The sequence below is a fragment of the Diabrotica virgifera genome, chromosome 2, assembly GCF_917563875.1.
Source record: "Diabrotica virgifera virgifera chromosome 2, PGI_DIABVI_V3a".
In the NCBI taxonomy this organism is placed as follows: Eukaryota; Metazoa; Arthropoda; class Insecta; order Coleoptera; family Chrysomelidae; genus Diabrotica; species Diabrotica virgifera.
Genome location: NC_065444.1, coordinates 76251344 through 76269727, shown reverse-complemented (window position 1 = coordinate 76269727; position 18384 = coordinate 76251344). Strand labels below are relative to the sequence as shown.

At 36.4% G+C, this 18384-nt stretch overlaps 2 protein-coding genes across 3 annotated transcripts in view; one reads left to right on the top strand and one right to left on the bottom strand.

Moving 5' to 3' along the window:
* The window catches only part of LOC114334513 (V-type proton ATPase 116 kDa subunit a 1), a 189568-nt gene that overhangs the window by 146063 nt on the left and 25121 nt on the right, over window positions 1-18384 (bottom strand). The gene's annotated exons all lie outside the window — the stretch shown is intronic.
* LOC114334514 (uncharacterized) overlaps window positions 3751-18384 on the top strand; it is a 72036-nt gene continuing 57402 nt past the window's right edge. Inside the window, exons 1-2 of one of the 2 annotated variants that reach the window (XR_003653113.2) lie at window positions 3751-3844; window positions 7323-7451. The gene's annotated coding sequence lies outside the window, so the exon portion shown is untranslated. Of the gene's footprint in view, window positions 3845-7322; window positions 7603-18384 lie in introns of both variants that reach the window. The other variant, XR_003653112.2, reaches the window with a different exon arrangement.

Here is an 18384-nt window from a genome sequence, read left to right as displayed (position 1 = left end):
TACTTTCTTGGATAAAATACTTACTTTTTGAGTTACTTGTGAAAATCCATCCATCTTTTGTTGAAAAATGAACATATTAACTCGAAAATAACTCTAAAAGTATTGACCGAGTGAAAAAACTTTATAGAATAAAAGTTGCTTAGAATTAATCAGTTTATCCAATTCCAGACGTATGTTTTTTCACACCCAAGAAGGGGTGAAACAACTACCGGGCAAAATCACACATCGGCAAAATATCACTTTTTTTCTTTGACTTGTTAAGACTGTTTTAGACTATACTTTTTTTTGTTAACAGAAAATGATATAACAAAAATTTATATGAAATTATTGTGTACCTACAATATTAAGACAAGAAGTTTTGTGTATTACATTGTCACTTTTTTCTATTAGAATATGTTATGTGATTCTGCGCATTAATGCTAAAAAAGTACTCTTTTATATTTTTGTGATGGTACATGTACTGTTAACCTCAATTTTCTTCTTCTTATTTTCTTTAATTAAAGAATATGTTAACCTCATTTTCCTCAACATTTAACCTAGTTAGCTTTCCTAGCAAAAATTGTTATCGTTCCTGTTTTACATTGTGACAAAACTTAATGTACCATTTTCTTCAATCTTCTTAATATATCATTTTATGTTATAGTCTAAAACAGACTTTAGCTATATGTATGCCAAATTTCATGTCAATGCAAGCGGTTTTTTAAAATTTGGAGGTTTTATAATATTTTACCGTCAGGGAATGGACTATATGGCACTCTCTGAACGAACTGAAATATAAGTCGTCTTTAACAACGAAATTATTATTTAATTATAATTATTAATTAAAACCATTTGCGACCACTTTTTGTATGGCAACCGGTTATCAATGATTTCTCCTATTCTTAAATTTATATAAAAATATTATTTTAATAACTACGTTATAGTAGGGGAGAAAAGTATGCTAAATTTTGCAGTTACTCGAGCGTTATGGGAACCTATTGGGTTGTAAAGATTAGGTCCTAAAACAAAAAAAACTTTAGTTAAGTTTTCCATAAAGTGGGGGGCTTTCTATTTTTTAATTTAATTATCCATTTCCAACAATCGTTTTTTCCGATTAGGTATAGCCCCATCTATCCATAATTAATTCAAAAAAATTTCCCGGATAAAAGTTACTTATTTTTAGGTAAAGAATCCAAATCTGCAATAAAAGTTTTTCGATCTGATGTTCATCTCGCGAAATATCGCGGTTTTAAATTACCCCTCTCTGTTTCGGGTCGTGTTTAGTATCATTCGATAGATTTTTGAAAAATATTTAACACGTAGTTTTTAGATTTTCGATCTGTCGTTTCGCAAAATATTCGCTTTTTTTTGTGAAATTTTTTGACTCGCCCATTTCCTTACGCCCCGCTCAAATCGTCTGATTTTTGATACACTGTTTTGCATTTTAGTTAATTAGATCACCTAGTTAGATATGTATTTCATTTAGGTGGTCAATGAGAATGTCATCGTCAACTGTGAAAGAAGATATTGCAATCGGAGAAAAAACTAAGGATCACCATAATACTAACGAAGCCCCTGGACCGTCGTTACTAGGAGAGGAAGAAAATTGTCAAACAATTCAGATTACTTCTTCATATGTGGTTTGTTGTATTTGCCAAAAAGGAGTTCTGACGCACATACGTGCATAATTTGTAATCAGGTGGTACATGTTGTGTGCGCTGACAGCACACTTGGTGCATACTATGAAGGTTTTGAAAGAAAAGTTACATGAATGCGTTGTGCACAGACAGAAAAGATTAAAATAAATAAAGGAAAGACGATTGAAGGTCTTGATGCCCAGGCTAATGCTATGAAACAATTAAGTGAAAAAAAAATTCCTCCAATTTCAATCGGAAAAACTGTAACAATATCTATCCCCAGCTTTGATAGAGCCAAAGGAGATGCTCGGAATATTTTGGGTATCATACAAGATAAAATGACGGTTTATATAAAGTTGGTACGAAATACGGAACAATAAACGTTTTAATAAACCTGCAGTTTTATTAAACCTAATCTAACGCATTCCGACATATTAACGGTTGATCGGGGTTTGACTAGTCAAACCCCGATTTCATAAAATTAAATTTCGACCTTTGCCTGACCAACTTAGTCTCTCTTAGGTTTTACTAGTCAAAGGCCGAAACTGTAATTTATTTCGGGCTTTGACTAAGAACCTCAGTCAGAGCTGAGGATTGCCTAGTCAAACCTAAGAGGGCCTGAAATTCGGGCTTTGACTGTAACACATATACAGCGTAAAAGGTTTTCCCCATGTGATAATCTGACGTGCTCGAGTAACTGCAAAAATCCCCACTTGGGCTCCCCTACCATTATGAACATTGTAATTTTGCAGTGGGATCTTAGACTATAATGCAGTGGTTTCCAACCATTTTGTACCTGCGCCCCCTTTAAAAAAATAAAATTCTTGCGCCCCCTTAATTTTTTAACAATCTAATTTTACAAATTCTCAGCTCAATCTTGAAGATTTGCTTTCACTAGATAAGTATATTATCATTTCCTGCTCTGCTGTCGTAAGGCCAAAATCATCATATTTTTCAATTACAAACGGGTTTCTAATCCATTCATTTTTGGACATGTCAAGACCTTTAAAGTAAAACGAGAATTATTGCTTCTATAGACTGGTCAAATAATTATTAATAAGAACTTTTCTTTCTTCTATTTCATCAGCAAGACAGGTAATTTTAAAAGTGGGAAACATGTCAAAATTTTTCAAACTTATTATCCACAGTTCTAATTTTTTCATAAATGCAGTAATCTTGTTTTTCTGCGTAAATGCATGCATTTGAGGCCCTTACATTGATTTATTTAAATACTGCGTCTTTGAAGAATATTAACTAAATACGCAAGTTTTACAAGGAATTTCGTGTCATAAAACAGTTTGCTTATTCTCTATTATTATCAGTAAGAAATATGGCGATCGCTTCTTTTAGCTCAGACACCCTTTGAAGTGACACTGAGTGATCTATATTCTAAACCCATGGCATCACACAATTTTGCGAAAAGCCTTCCTCATAATGGGCTGTTTCTAATAAAATTTACAGCTTTTATAATAACTTCAAATACTGTTAGTAGTAGGAGCCACCTTTCGAACTCGTGCCTGTAGACTGGCGTTTTTTCCTGTCATAGATGAAGCTCCAGCTGTGCATAGTCCCACACAGTTCTCCCACAGAATGTCATTTTCATTAAAAAATTATCAATGATAATGAAAAGCTTCACTTGCTGTAGTATTGCCTTCAATAAGTTTACAGAATAACATGTCTTCTCTAACATCAGTTTCCACAACATATCTTACATATGTTATCAAGTGTGCATCCTTAAGAACATCGGTAGCCTCATCTACTTGCATCGCGAAAGAAGATAGTTTTACTTTTTCTGTTAATTGATCGCAGAGATCTTCAGATATTCGTCTTCCCATCGTAATACCTGCAAGTGGAATGATTTTAAGTTGATCAGTATATGATTCACTGAGCATCATAGCTATTATGCCAATAGATGCAGATAGCCTTAGATACTAGGTAGATTCATTTTTTTGACACCTATTCGACTTCTTTGGTTTGTATTCGAAAATGATATTTTGGAAACAGCTGCATGTCCCCCTTGCAACACTCTTGCGCCCCCCTAGGGAGGCGCGCCCCACAGGTTGGAAACCACTGCTATAATGTGTTATTACAGAAAATAGAATAATGCTTCGCGCTAGTCTACAGTCTACAACACCGCCTACTGTAGGTACTTCTTTTTGTGTGTATCAAATGTGTATGTAGTTATGTAGTAAATAGCCTGAGCCCGAGTTTGTGTAATATACGTAACAGTAGGTCATAGTTTATATTTACAGGACCGTGTATGAATTATAATAGCTCTCACGGTTTTCCGGAAATAAATCATTCATATAGAAAATTAAACCTTGAATGTTTCGTCCTTTGCTATTTATAAACATATTCAAAAATCATTTTCCATAACCGCTTGTCAATTTTATGTTATAGATGCATGCTCTAGAGAACACTTCACAAAACAACTAAATTTTATGCTTTATTCGATTTTAAAATCGTTTGTCTTGTTCAGTTTTTAAATGAGATTTTTGAATGGAATTAACTTAAAATGTAATCAGGCAAACTATAAAAAAACTTCCTATAAAAAATCCGTTATTAAAGGTATATTTAACTTAAAACACTTTCGGCTTACATCGCAGAAAGTTTTCGAAATAAAGAGTTCATCATCAGTGCTGTTAACAGGTTTTATATGCTTTAGCCACTAAAATATAGGGGTATGTTGTACAGGTAGGTAGAATATTTGCATGTTTTTTATTCTCATACTTTAATAATATGTATATCAATTATGATTTAAATACCTGTATCATAATGCGCTTCATTATGATACAGATTTTCATTACGATACAGACATACAGATTTGCAACCAATAGAATCGCGAGGTGCTGTACTGTCTGGCTGTGGCACATGCGCAATGAGTATAATGTCAAGTTAAATGCATAAGGATATTGAAAGTTTAACCTCAAATTAATAATTGTAAATATTATTCATTAATTTTAATTGTGGCTTTGATACATAGGGATATTTAAAATTTAACCTCAAATTCATTTTAATAATTGTAATACTCTTCTTCTTATATTTTTTGTAGATCTGTCGATCTGTTAATTCCGACGTTGAAGCGTTGAACTATTTCTTGGGAAGTAGACTGCCAGCTATCCCTCCATCTTTTTGGTGGTCTCCCCTGTGGACGCTTTGTAATATTCAAAATACAAATGTATCATCCGAATAATTAATTTAATTATATAACCGCTTAATTTGTTTGTGTTATAAAATAAATAAATTTGAATACATTTCTTTTGTTGTGAATGATCATTAGTGTGACCAACTAGTCCGAAAAATCCGGGACATGGCCCGAATTACGAAGTTGTGTCCCGGCGGGCGTCCCGGACAAGGCTTCCGGGCCATCCGAATTTTAAACGTTTTGGTAAACTTCGGTTTTGAGAAATTGTGAATACGTTATTCTTCTATGAATTCACATTAAGTTGAATTGGTGACCCGAAATAAGGACCAGGATAGAAATAGCAAGAAATGCGTTTGTAAAAATGAAAACAGTTCTCTGCAACAAAGACCTTAGCTTAGAACTGAGAGCAAGAGCTTTGAGATGCTACGTGTTCTCGATACTACAATATGGACTTGAAAGCTGGACATTAAAGCAAGAACACATAAATAAGCTACAGTCATTTGAAATGTGGTGTTACAGAAGAATGCTTAGAATAGCATGGACACAGAGGAAAACGAACACGGAAGTACTGCGAGAAATGGGTAAAGAATGCGAAATAATAAACACAATAAAAATAAGAAAGTTACAATATCTGGGACACGTAATGAGGGGACCGCGATATGAAATGCTAAGACTGATAATACAGGGAAAGATAAGAGGCGGAAGGAGTATAGGAAGAAGGAGAGTGTCATGGTTAAAGAATTTAAGGGACTGGTTTAGATGCAGTTCTATAGAACTCTTTAGAGCAGCGGTGGATAGAGTAAAGATAGTGATGATGATATCCAACCTCCGATTAGGAGACGGCACTTAAAGAAGAAGAAGAAGGTGACCCGAAAAAAGTCGACAATTTGTACAGTATAATACTAATACCCCATCCAAAACGCATGCATTTTATATCGTGGTATTATAGTTTTACGAAAACTCAAACTTTGAACTTTGAGTTTCATTGTGAACATAAAAATGTTAAATAATCAATAAAATGGTGATATTAAAGTTCTTAAAAAAATGGCCCGATTTTCATTAGAAAAGTCCCGGATTTCAGGTAGTTTTTCAACCTTGTCCCGAAATCGACTGAATTGGAGTTGGTCACACTAATGATCATAAAAAAATCATGTATACAACTTGCATTTGCTTAGTATTATGATGCTCCTATTCTATAGGAAACTCTCCGCTAAGCGGCTCGTTTCATATCCGTCATACTCGCATCATAATGACCATCATAAAATGCTCGTTGCATACTATTAAATGTAATGCGTTGCATACTATAAAATTCAATGTAATGTTTAAAATATTCCTAGATTTTACATCAGGCAACATAGGACTCCCCACAACACGTGGTTTGCTAGTCCTGAGGGCAGAACCTCACATTCTTCTTCTTAACGTGCCCTATCAAGTCTCCTTGACGTTGGCGATTAACATGGCGAAACTGTCTCTGTCTCGAGCTATTCTAAATAGTTGTTCTGCTTTCTTTATTCCTGTCCACTCCGTGATATTCTTCAACCAAGAGGCCTACTTTCTACCAATTCCTCTGCGTCCTTCGATTTTACCCATTATAATAAGTTGAAGAATATTATACCGGTCTCCCCTTACTACGTGTCCAAAATCTTTCTATATTTGATGTTATCAAGCAGCTCGCGGGCAGCATTTGCTCTCTTAAGGACTGCCACATTTGTCAGCATAGCCGTCCATGGTATTTTCAGTGTACGTCTGTGCAGCCACATTTCAAAGGCCTCTAAACGATTAATGGTGGATATTTTTAATGTCCATGCTTCGACACCATATAAGAGGAATGGCCAAATGTAACATTTAATATAACCTCACAATACAGATTCTAAATGGCAACTGATTTGAATGACAGTTTGAAAGGATGTCAGAGCCAAAGCATCCAAATTTTGGTGGCTCGAGCATGTAAAATCTGTTAACAGCACGGATAATGAACTCTTTAGTTCGAAAACGTTCTGGGTTGTAGCTCGAGAGGGATTATTATAGTCGAAACGCAAATCGGTGGGAATGCGCATCTTATCAATGAAATTCGATATGTTTAAGACATTCCAGAAGCCGCTAAAAAAAGATGTTTTAGCAACAAGTAGTCGACAGATATTAGTACAGTTAAAATAATTAGACGATAACTAGATGATACTGATTATGCATGATAAATTTAACGTTTTTTCTACTTAATGACAAAAAAAGCAAGTTCATTGCGGGACCGAATTTAAAATAATTTTGCACATCATATTTGAAACATTATTTGGCTAAAACATCTCATTTTTGTTGGTAAAAAAAATATTAATTTGTCTGGGCTAAATTACAGTTCTATTTATCTTAGAAGGGATATGTTAATATTAACATTCACACAATGTTGCCAAACTGAATTTTGTTATGTTCGGTGTGAATTTTCCAACCGATTTCCGTGCCGACTACACATTAAATATATACGTATTATAAAGGATTTTAACTAATTTTTTGGTATTAATGGAATTTTATCTATATAGCCGACTACAGACAATTCCTTTTCATTTTAGATAAAAAAAACTTCATTCCAAATTCTTCTTCTTCTTCTTTAATACAGGGATTAGAGTTTGCCTCTTCTGTTTTCAACGAGAATTATGACCATATTTTGCGAAGTCTTCCTAAACGTCCCTAGATTGTAAGTGAGTATTTTTTGGATAGTCTTTCGTTTTTCATCCTATCGATATGTATCCTCAATCTTTGTGATCACAAAAAGATAGAGCGAAATGTGATGCACGCAAGAAACGTCTAACCTTGTAATTCAGAAGAAGAAACAGAGAGGAAAAATATGGGGTAAGTACATAAAAATCGGTATTGGTATCTTTTTCGGTCATACGGAAAAGGTCGCGATAACGATCCAAGCTTAAATTCAGTTACCAACGCATTTAGATTTAAAAATATGAAACATCCTACAAGTAACAGCGATATGTTAGCAGTTGTTACTGTATAAGCAAACGATAGAATCCCATTCCATTAACTGTTAATCAAGAGCGCTACAGAGAACAGATGATCACACAGTTTCTACCTGATCTTATCTTAGTCTAAGAGCTAGAGGCGAGAAATCATTGTCATAAGTAATATGGAGTTTGGCATGTGAAATGTGTCTATTGTATGTTGATAATTATGACCCCTTTCAGGCTGACACCTCAGTGGATACAGGGAGTAGCAATAAGGGATGAAAGGGGAAAGTTAACGGAGTCATTCAAGGTTTTCACCTCCTATTTTGTTAAACCTCCATCGATTTACATGAAAATTGGTGAGTAGTTAGAGCATAACTCAAGAAATAAAACTGATATGGTGCCAACGTGCGCTTTTACCCTGGGGGTGGATGCCACCCCTTCTCGGGGGTGAACACTATTTTATTAAAAATAACCCCATTAATCGATAGAGGGACAAATTTTAAGCAAAATTTATTACCCCTAATTATTAAAATAAATCAATACTTTTTGAGTTATTAAAGATCAAAGATTTGAATTTTTCGTGACATAAATGCATGATGTAAAGCGATTTTTCGTAAATAATTCAAAAACTGTAAGTTTTATCAAAATAGTTACGATTACCAAAATTGAAGATAATAAAAAATAAAAGAGATTTCTTATTCGAAAAACCTTTGAGAATTAATAAAAAGTGAGTTATAGGTGATGGAATGTATATTTTTTTTTCGGCTAGTACCCACATCTATGTATTCAAGCTCAAATAACGGGAAAACGGTGCATTTTATAAAATATATTTACTGAACACTTGTCAAAGTACTTAGAAATATGTATCAAATGAGCTCCCGGAAAAGTTGATACCATTAAACATTATGCTACAAACATTTTTCAAAGTTTAGGCTCCAAAAATTTGGAGCTTAATTATTATATTATTTATATAAGTTTTTAAAATTGTTTTAAGACATTTATATAAAATATAGGAAAAATGTGTTTGAATATTATGTCAAATGTGCCCATTATTGGACACCCTCAGTTTCTGTACATACATATTCAGTTTATACAGGGGCGGTTCTAGACCAAAAAAAGTTGGGGGCAAGGGAACACAACCGGTGAATAAACAAGATAACGTGCCTTTTTAACGAAAATTATAGTACAAAAGTACTGTAAAAACTGTAGGGGGGCAGCTGCCCCCCTGCCCCTGGCTAGAACGCCACTAAGTTTATATCGATAGAAAAAATTCAATTAAATATCAAAATAATATAAAAATAATATTTTAGTAACATACATATTATTTCAAAAATATATTACTTCATATAAACTGTAAAAGAATTGAAATATCAAATAAATAAATATTACTTATTAATTTTAATGTAAGCAATGTTAAATGGCAGGTTACAAATTTTTGGTGCTGTCTACCCAATGATTTATGTATTATGTATATTATATTGTATAATATACAGTGTGTCTACTTAAGTTTGACACATATATTACGGGACACTTTTTTATTTTTAATTTTACGAAATAAAGTTATAATTCATAAAAAGTTCTGCATCGTCTAAAACCTACGATTCAATCATCAGATAGCAAATTTTATCTATATTATAGGAGGTATTTTAAAAAATATGAATTTTGCTCAAGATTAAAGTACCTTTTTTTCACACTGTTGTAAATTATTGTTACTACGAAAAATTGTTTGGAATTAAAAACTGTGTTCTAATTACATTATGCTACAAACATTTTTCAAAGTTTAGGCTCCAAAAATTTGGAGCTTAATTATTATATTATTTATATAAGTTTTTAAAATTGTTTTAAGACATTTATATAAAATATAGCAAAAATGTGTTTGAATATTATGTCAAATGTGCCCATTATTGGACACCCTCAGTTTCTGTACATATTCAGTTTATACAGGGGCGGTTCTAGACCAAAAAAAGTTGGCAAGTGAACACAACCGGTGAATAAACAAGATAACGTGCCTTTTTAACGAAAATTATAGTACAAAAGTACTGTAAAAACTGTAGGGGGGGGGGCAGCTGCCCCCCTGCCCCTGGCTAGAACGCCACTAAGTTTATATCGATAGAAAAAATTCAATTAAATATCAAAATAATATAAAAATAATATTTTAGTAACATACATATTATTGCAAAAATATATTACTTCATATAAACTGTAAAAGAATTGAAATATTAAATAAATAAATATTACTTATTAATTTTAATGTAAGCAATGTTAAATGGCAGGTTACAAATTTTTGGTGCTGTCTACCCAATGATTGATGTATTATGTATATTATATTGTATAATATACAGTGTGTCTACTTAAGTTGGACACATATATTACGGGACACTTTTTTATTTTTAATTTTACGAAATAAAGTTATAATTCATAAAAAGTTCTGCATCGTCTAAAACCTACGATTCAATCATCAGATAGCAAATTTTATCTATATTATAGGAGGTATTTTAAAAAATATGAATTTCGCTCAAGATTAAAGTACCTTTTTTTTCACACTATTGTAAATTATTGTTACTACGAAAAATTGTTTGGAATTAAAAACTGTGTTCTAATATATGCAATAGTTGTTATTATTATAATTAAATAATTAATAATTATTATAATAATGTAACTATTATCTACATTCTCCTAATAAAAAGAAAATATTTAATTTTTTTCTCAAATTAGAGATACCTACCAATCATCATTTTTATTTATAACTCTTTTATTATTAATTTTACGAACAAAAATTATTCTTCATAAAAAGATCTGCACGGTCTAAAATCCAAGATGCAATCATAAACATAAGATTATATAAAATTGTATCGATTTTAGTCGATGTGTAAAAAATGTGAATTTCTCTCAAGAAATTCGCTCAGTAAAGTGCCTTTATAGCTCACAATATTTAAATAGTAGGATATAATTGCACAATAAACATAATTTTTAAATCTAAACAACTTTTCATATAACGATTTTCCAGATTAGGAATTTAAATACATAAAAAACAAAGTTTTCGATATAATAATGCTCGCATTTTTAACTTGTTATATTTAAATTGTAATAAAACGAACTTGATAATAAATTATAATAATAACTCCATTCCCGAAATTCCTTTAAAAATTATTCTGTTAACAAATTTCAAAATAAATATATAAATAGCGTATGTTTTAATTTTCACTTTTTCCTAAAAACTCCAAAGGGTTCTCTTATTTCCATCATCACTTGCTTAGCTTTGATGTTATAAACTTCATCTGGAGCTCACTTGATAGGTATTCTTGAGTACTTTGACAAGTGTTCAGTAAATATATATTATAAAATGCACCGTTTTCCCGTTATTTGAGCTTGAATACTTAGATAAAAATATACATTCCATCACCTATAACTCACTTTTTATTAATTCTCAAAGGTTTTTCGAATAATAAATCTCGTTTATTTTTTATTATCTTCAATTTTGGTAATCATAACTATTTTGATAAAACTTACAGTTTTTGAATTATTCACGAAAAACCGCTTTACATCATGCATTTATGTCACGAAAAATTCAAATCTTTGATCTTTAATAACTCAAAAAGTATTGATTTATTTTAATAATTAGAAGTAACAAATTTTGCTTAAAATTTGTCCCTCTATCGATTAATGGGGTTATTTTTAATAAAATAGTGTTCACCCCCGAGAAGGGGTGGCATCCACCCCCAGGGTAAAAGCGCACGTTGGCACCATATCAGTTTTATTTCTTGAGTTATGCTCTAACTACTCACCAATTTTCATGCAAATCGATGGAGGTTTAACAAAATAGAAGGTGAAAACATTTAATGACTGCACCAACTTTCCCCTTTCATCCCTTATTGCTACTTCCTGTATCCACTGAGGTGTCAGCCTGAAAGGGGTCATAGTTATCAATATACAATAGACACATTTCACATGCCAAACTCCATATTACTTATGACGATGATTTCTCGCCTCTAGCTCTCCGTCTATCTTCAGCAATTTTGTTGTGCAAGGAACTTACCACTTAATCAACAATGGTTTCAGCAGGACGGGTCAACCTGTCACACGGCCAGGAGTCTCTTCGAATGCTGCGCAATAATTTTTTGGATCGCCTTATTTCGCGTGGCAGAAATAAGGCGATATTTTCCAGACATCGTACTCACCAGACCTAACGCCACCTGACGTGTACATATTGGGAATGCTGAAGCAGTGGCGTAGCGTGAGTGTCGGCTGCCCGGGGCGGAAGACAATTTTGCCGCCCTCTTATTTAGGTATTTTTTATTTAATATACTATACATTACATACATTAATTATAGAGAACTTTTCGGTAAACCGGAACTATTACAGGTTAGATTTTAAATAAAAAATGTATCTAAGTTTTGCAATCACGTTTATTAATACAAAAATTCTTTTACTTTAACCAATTAGATACATTCATAAAACTTAGGTACCTATTACTTAAGATTAGGTACACCTTGACGATCGACAAGCAATTTTTAATTAGAACTAGAACGATACTAAATGTTATATTTTTATTTTTACTGTAAAGTAATATGAGTATTTGTTAGAATTAAAAACAAAACTTCCGTCTTTAATTAAAAATTGATACGTCTACTTTTTTTAAGAGCAAACTCTTTTATTGTACCCTCAATGTCTATCGCATCATACACCTCTAGCTCAATAGACAAAAGTACCAAATTAGTTAGTCTTAGAGTACTCATTGTCGATCTTAAATAATTTTTTATCATTTTCAATTTTGAAAAACTCCTCTCGCAGCTGGCATTGCTTGTAGCAACTGTGAAAAATATTCGGAACATTATTAAAATATTGGGCAGAGTACCTTCCAGCTTGGATTTAACAATAAATTTAAATAATTCAAGTGAGCCTGCATTAATCAATCTATTTTCGTTGCCTGTAGCAGCAACGAAAGTCCGCAGTCGAAGTCTTTCCAGTTTGAAATCTTGCTGTCAATTTCGTCAGATGCGTAGTCTAGATTAGCCTACAGCCTACATTAAGTGTTGTTTGCATCTACTAATATAGCTGGCATTAGATAACCAAACTTATCCGTTAAATTCTGTAGCTGTTGAAAACGCTCACGAGTTTTTACAATAACTCTATCTAACGAAGAAAACAGCAAGACAAGTTAGCATATCTAGTTCCTTCATCTAAAATATGCTTTCTTGTTATGCGCCTCCGAGGTTTTATGGAAATTCCAAGTTCTTTACACATATTTTTTGCATAACCTACAGCGCTATTTGCCCATTCCTCTCTTTTCTCTGTCAATATCATCTGCAAAGCATTTATTTTCTGAGCGCACAATCCTATGTCAACTCCCCTTGTTTGTAAATATTTTTGTGCATCATTCATTTCATGAAGCACCGGTTACCACCGGAAAAAAAAACAAAGAAAAGAAAATGACTGCATCGAAACTAGTAAAGCACCTGCATCTGTCATAGTGTTTAAGCTTTCACCTGCCTCTCTCAGTTTTTCCAAAGTGACGAGAATGTGTTTGTAATGATGCCATGTCACATTTACTTACTTACTACTCCTGCACTCCATTGCGTATATTGAATCCTTTTTAAGATTTTGCATGTAGCTCTGCTATCAACGATGTGTCGATGAGGTAAAAAAAGAAAAGGTTCTAAAGTGCCAAAAAAAGTTACTGAATCCACCTCAAATGAGGCAGCGTGTAAACAAACTAGGTTTAACGAATGATTTAAGCAAGTTAAGAATTCAGCTTTAGGGTTTATTTCTTGAATACTTTCTAGCCATAACAGCAGCATTATCATATTGTTGCTCATATCTATGCATCAGTTGCTTATATCTAGGCCATCAGCTTGAAACTTGTCCAAAATCATCTTAGAAAATCCTTCAGCAGTTTTGTCAACTTTTATTGTTAAATTTTGCCGCCCCCTAAAAAGTGCCGCCCGGGGCGGGCCGCCCCTGCCGCCCCCACTACGCTACGCCACTGTGAAGGAGGCTGTTTTTTGTACCGATCCACCGTCTCACATTCCGGAATTCTTCTTCTTCTTCTTCTTTTTGTATAGACATGACTCTGTTTTTTTCAATGTGCCTCTAGTAAGTTGTCGTTCCATCTTCCCACTGATCGTCTTCCTATTGGGGAACCGTCTCTCGCTGTCCTGATTATTATATTTGTTATCATTCGGCTTATGTGGTCATTCCGTTTTATTCTTCTGTTTCTTACCCAGTTATTAATGTTATACACCTTGCATCTCCGTCGTACATCTGTACTTCTAGCTCTGTCTCATAGAGTCTTACCATCGATTTTTCGAAGGGTTTTTATCTCTGCTGTTTCGAGCAATATTTTTGTCCTCTCTGTGTCGGGTCGTGTTTCTGCCGCGTATGTTATTATTGGTCTGATGACTGTTTTGTAAATTCTGCCTTTCATTTCTTTTCCGATATTTTTATTTCTCCATATTGTGTCATTCAGGCAACCTGCGGCTCTGTTTGCTCTATTCACTTGATCTTCCACTTGTGTTTCGAGCCTTCCGTAGCTAGATAGTGTGATGCCCAGGTATTTATACTCCATCACTTGTTCGATTATCTGACCATCCAGCTACAATTTACATCTTATTGGATCTGCTGTTATAACCATGCATTTTGTCTTTTGTGAGGAAATTAACATGTTAAATTTTCTGGCGATTATGTTGAATTGGTGCAGCATACATTGTAAATCATCTTCACTTTGAGAGATTAGTATTGCATCGTCCGCATAGCAGATTATTTTAAGTTGTTTTTCTCCCATTTGGTATCCTTTTTTAGTTTTCACTTTTTTTATTATTTCGTCCATGGTCAGGTTGAACAATAAAGGACTCAAGGAATCCCCCTTGTCTTATCCCATTGCCGGCTTCAATTGGGTCAGTTAATTCATCGTCCACTTTTACTTTTATTGTATTGTTCTGGTAGATGTTTTCGATCGTTTTAATTATTCCTAGAGGTACCTCTCTCGAGTATAACAAATGGATATCGTTTTTTAATATGACCCTGTCAAATGTGGAGCCAAACCTCAGTTGGCGTGCCTAGGCATGCCGGTCGAGGGGCAAATTCATCATCAGCCCCCCTCGTCATCGATCTAGCACTCTTTCACTGGTTGGTCGCACCCGCGCTCCGAATCGCTGATCCGACCAACCAGTGATGTTCGGCTCTTTTTGCTGTGATGTTTCAGCAGACAATATCGGCGTGTTAGTATTATCGCTCGCACCCGCTGCGTAGCTTCGCCACTCCCAAGAGAAATGCTCTGACATTAAAAATTAGCGAGGCAAAAATATTAAATAATGAACCCCTTACGAGACCCGGTCAAAAATGGCGTGAAGCGCCGACATTCACAATAACATAAAAACATGCACATAACATTAAGTAGTCTTAGAGGGTAAAGTTTTAAAAATATGACCCTGACGAAACGTATATCCCCTCTTAGGAAAAGCCGGGGGGATAACTCGGAATTCGTTCCATAAGTACACTCATGTTAGGACTTCATGAAGTGACTATGGATGAACAGGCTGCCTTGAATGGTCTTTAGAATGAGATTCCTAATGTCTAGCCGTGATAGACTAAGAATTCGCTGAATCTTCGAATTCGATTGACACCAAGTACCTCTTGCCCCTATTATAAGAGGTGCCATGCAGATGATTTTCCCAGGATATCGGGCTTGCATGGTCTGAAGGAATAAAGGCTCCGTATATTTCGCCGTCTTATGTGCGGCGGCGACACTTAACGGATCTGGGCCTTCCCAGTGAACGCCAACGTCTGCAACCAGTACTCTGTCACCCAGCACAGCGACAAAGTCAGGTATTTTTAACTCGCCACTCGGCATTGTAATCCGAGGCTCAACCTCACATAACCACCCTTTCTTTTCGGTTGTCTTTCGTAGATAAGAAACGAGCTGGTCGTGTCTCTTACATCTTTGCCAATGTGCCCGAGAGCACTTTTGCAAGACGTGACTAAGAGACTCGTTTCTGTCACATCCCATTCTACATCGCCGTAGGTGTGGTGGATTTGATGGGATGCCCTTCGTTGGTAGAAGGTTTCCTCGCAGCTGTATTGCTTTAACATAATCTCGCCCCGACCAGTAGGGAGGTGGATTATGGATCCAGGCTGAGCTCTCACTGTGGCTGGACCCTTGAGCAAGACCGTTACCGCAATAGCCAGTGCCTAGTCTCTCGCTCAACTCACGTGCGATCAACGCTGAACTGCCTCCGTTGTTCTGTGTCCACTTCAAAACTTTTTCCCAGAGGTGACTAACGTAGTTTGTGGACATGATGGCGGCATTCATGCCTTGTGCTGAGATGATCAGTTTAGTCATCCTCCTTCTCATGATGGCTGGGACGTGTAAGGCCATAGCCATCACGCCCAGACCACCTTCTTTGATCGGCGTGTGAATATAAGCGTCGGCGCACGTTCGATTGAGACGACAGATCTTACGCACGGCTATACGCACAGTCCTGTCAAAACCCTTCAGAGCTTTCATTGTAATCGTCGGTGATTGAAGCATATCGATGTATCGCGGCAGCAAGTATGTTTTAACCACGTTCAATTTCTGAGCGGGTTTTAAACCTGATCGTTGAATTCGATCGAGCTGGGTCTGCAGATCTTGGAAGGCCACCTTGGTCTGACCGAGTGCGTTATATTTTCTACCTAGGTACCCAAACAACTCGCTCGGTTTCAACTGCCTAATTCTGTCGTTGCCGACAGAGAAGAGCGAACGCGTTACGCAATAAGAGTGCTTATTACCACGGTTTACGCTAACCGTAATAGCGGCACTCTTACCAGCGTTCAGCGACATTCCTCTCTTCTCGAAGAAATCGACAGCTGTCCGGAGTTGCTTGTTCCCGTCACGGGCTGTTTCCGATAACAGAACCAAGTCATCAGCGTAACCCAACACTGAGACATTTGCTCTGCCATCCGCAATCGACAAACCAAGCACACCTTCTTCGAGCCTGCATATCAGCTCATCGACCACCATGTTGAATAAGTAGGGTGACAGCGGGTCGCCCTGCTTAACACCTCTACTTATTGTCATGTTATTAGTCGACTCGCTGCCGGCGGTGATATACGTACGACAGTTCGTGTACGAGTCCATCACATAACGTTTGAAAGTAGCATCGAGCCCGAACCGTGTCATTGCTCGTTCAATGGATCGTTGAGAGACCGTGTCAAATGCTTTACGTAGGTCGATCGCTAGTATGTTGTATGGACGAAGGGCTTTACGTCTTTCTTTGATAACCGTCTGAAGTGTCAGGTTGTTCAACAGAACGCCATCTAACTGTCTAAACCCTCTCTGGTTATCATGGTAGCCCAACACGGCAAGGCGCTTACCTAGGATCCGATGGAACACCCGGATCAAGATAGATGATATTGTGATAGGTCTCCAATTACCTACCTCCAGCGGATCACCACCCTTTGGTATCAAAGTGGTCCTGCATTCCTTCAACACTTCTGGGGTAGTACCAAACTGGAGCATGGTATTATAGATGAGAACCAATTTCTGCACTGGAACCCTACGCAGCTGTTTGATCTTAAGTAGGTCAGGACCGGCTGCTTGTGATTTAGTGGTTCGTAAGGCTCCAAGGATTTCCGCTTCCGTGACCGCGTAACTCACGGTCGTGGGATCCTTTTGATCAGAAATCGGTTCATCATCTTCTGGTGACCTAGCTGAGAAGATTGTGCGGTATTCTTTCTCTATCTTCTTGATCTTAGGGTGAACATCTTTCTCCCAGAGCGGCTTGTCGTCAAGGACAGCATGAGCCAGAGCTGATCTATCAGTATGATATCGTCTTTGTGTCAGACGGTATTCAAGAGCACGTTTATGACGTCTGTTCTCTATTTCTATAGCAGGGGCGTTAACAGCATTTGACTGGTTAGATCTAGTCGGACGGCGCTTCCCTGCTTTTACCGATGTTATTTCAGATGATATATATTCTGACAGTAGTTCCCTGACACTCTCACGTTGCCTCTCAGCATGTGCTAGCTGCGAAATTCTAAAAATTTCTTTGGCGGTATTACTCCAATTGCCTTTTGAGCGAAAGTATTGACCTACATACGAGGCTATCGCCTCACGGTCTCTCACCGGAACGAGCTCCTCGGCATCGAGGTCTAGCACTTCCAACGAATGCGAAGATGACGCATCACCGTGCTGACTGGCTGAAAGCTCCGAGGTCTGCGAGAGGTGCTCCGATTCACCCTCAACTGTCGTACTCTCAGTCGAGGAATCCGTCTCCGATGAGTAGTTTGCGAAAGTCTCGTTGTTTGAAGGTCCAGGAACTGGACTCCCTGGCGGGGTCCGCTCACTTTCCCTCCTGAGACTTTCGAGGAATTCCTGATATTCGGGTTTAGCCCGAGCACGTCGAATCTGATCCAACGTAAACTGGGGGAATTGCTCCCTCAAGTATAGTCGGATCGTGCGACCGTCGTACTTGAATTCCAACTGACCCATGCGGATCAGGTCCTCATCTTCGAGCCTCGTCAGTCTACCGGGATCCTCGTACTTCCGCTCGAGATCCTCGTTGTACTGGTCTGGGTGCGCCAAGCGCATGTGCTGACGAACCCCCATGTAAGACTTGAAGGTGCCAGCACATAGGTTGCAGATGTTGTCGTTACCTGTTTTCGGCCCTCGACATCGCAGCCTGCGCAGGTGAGTATC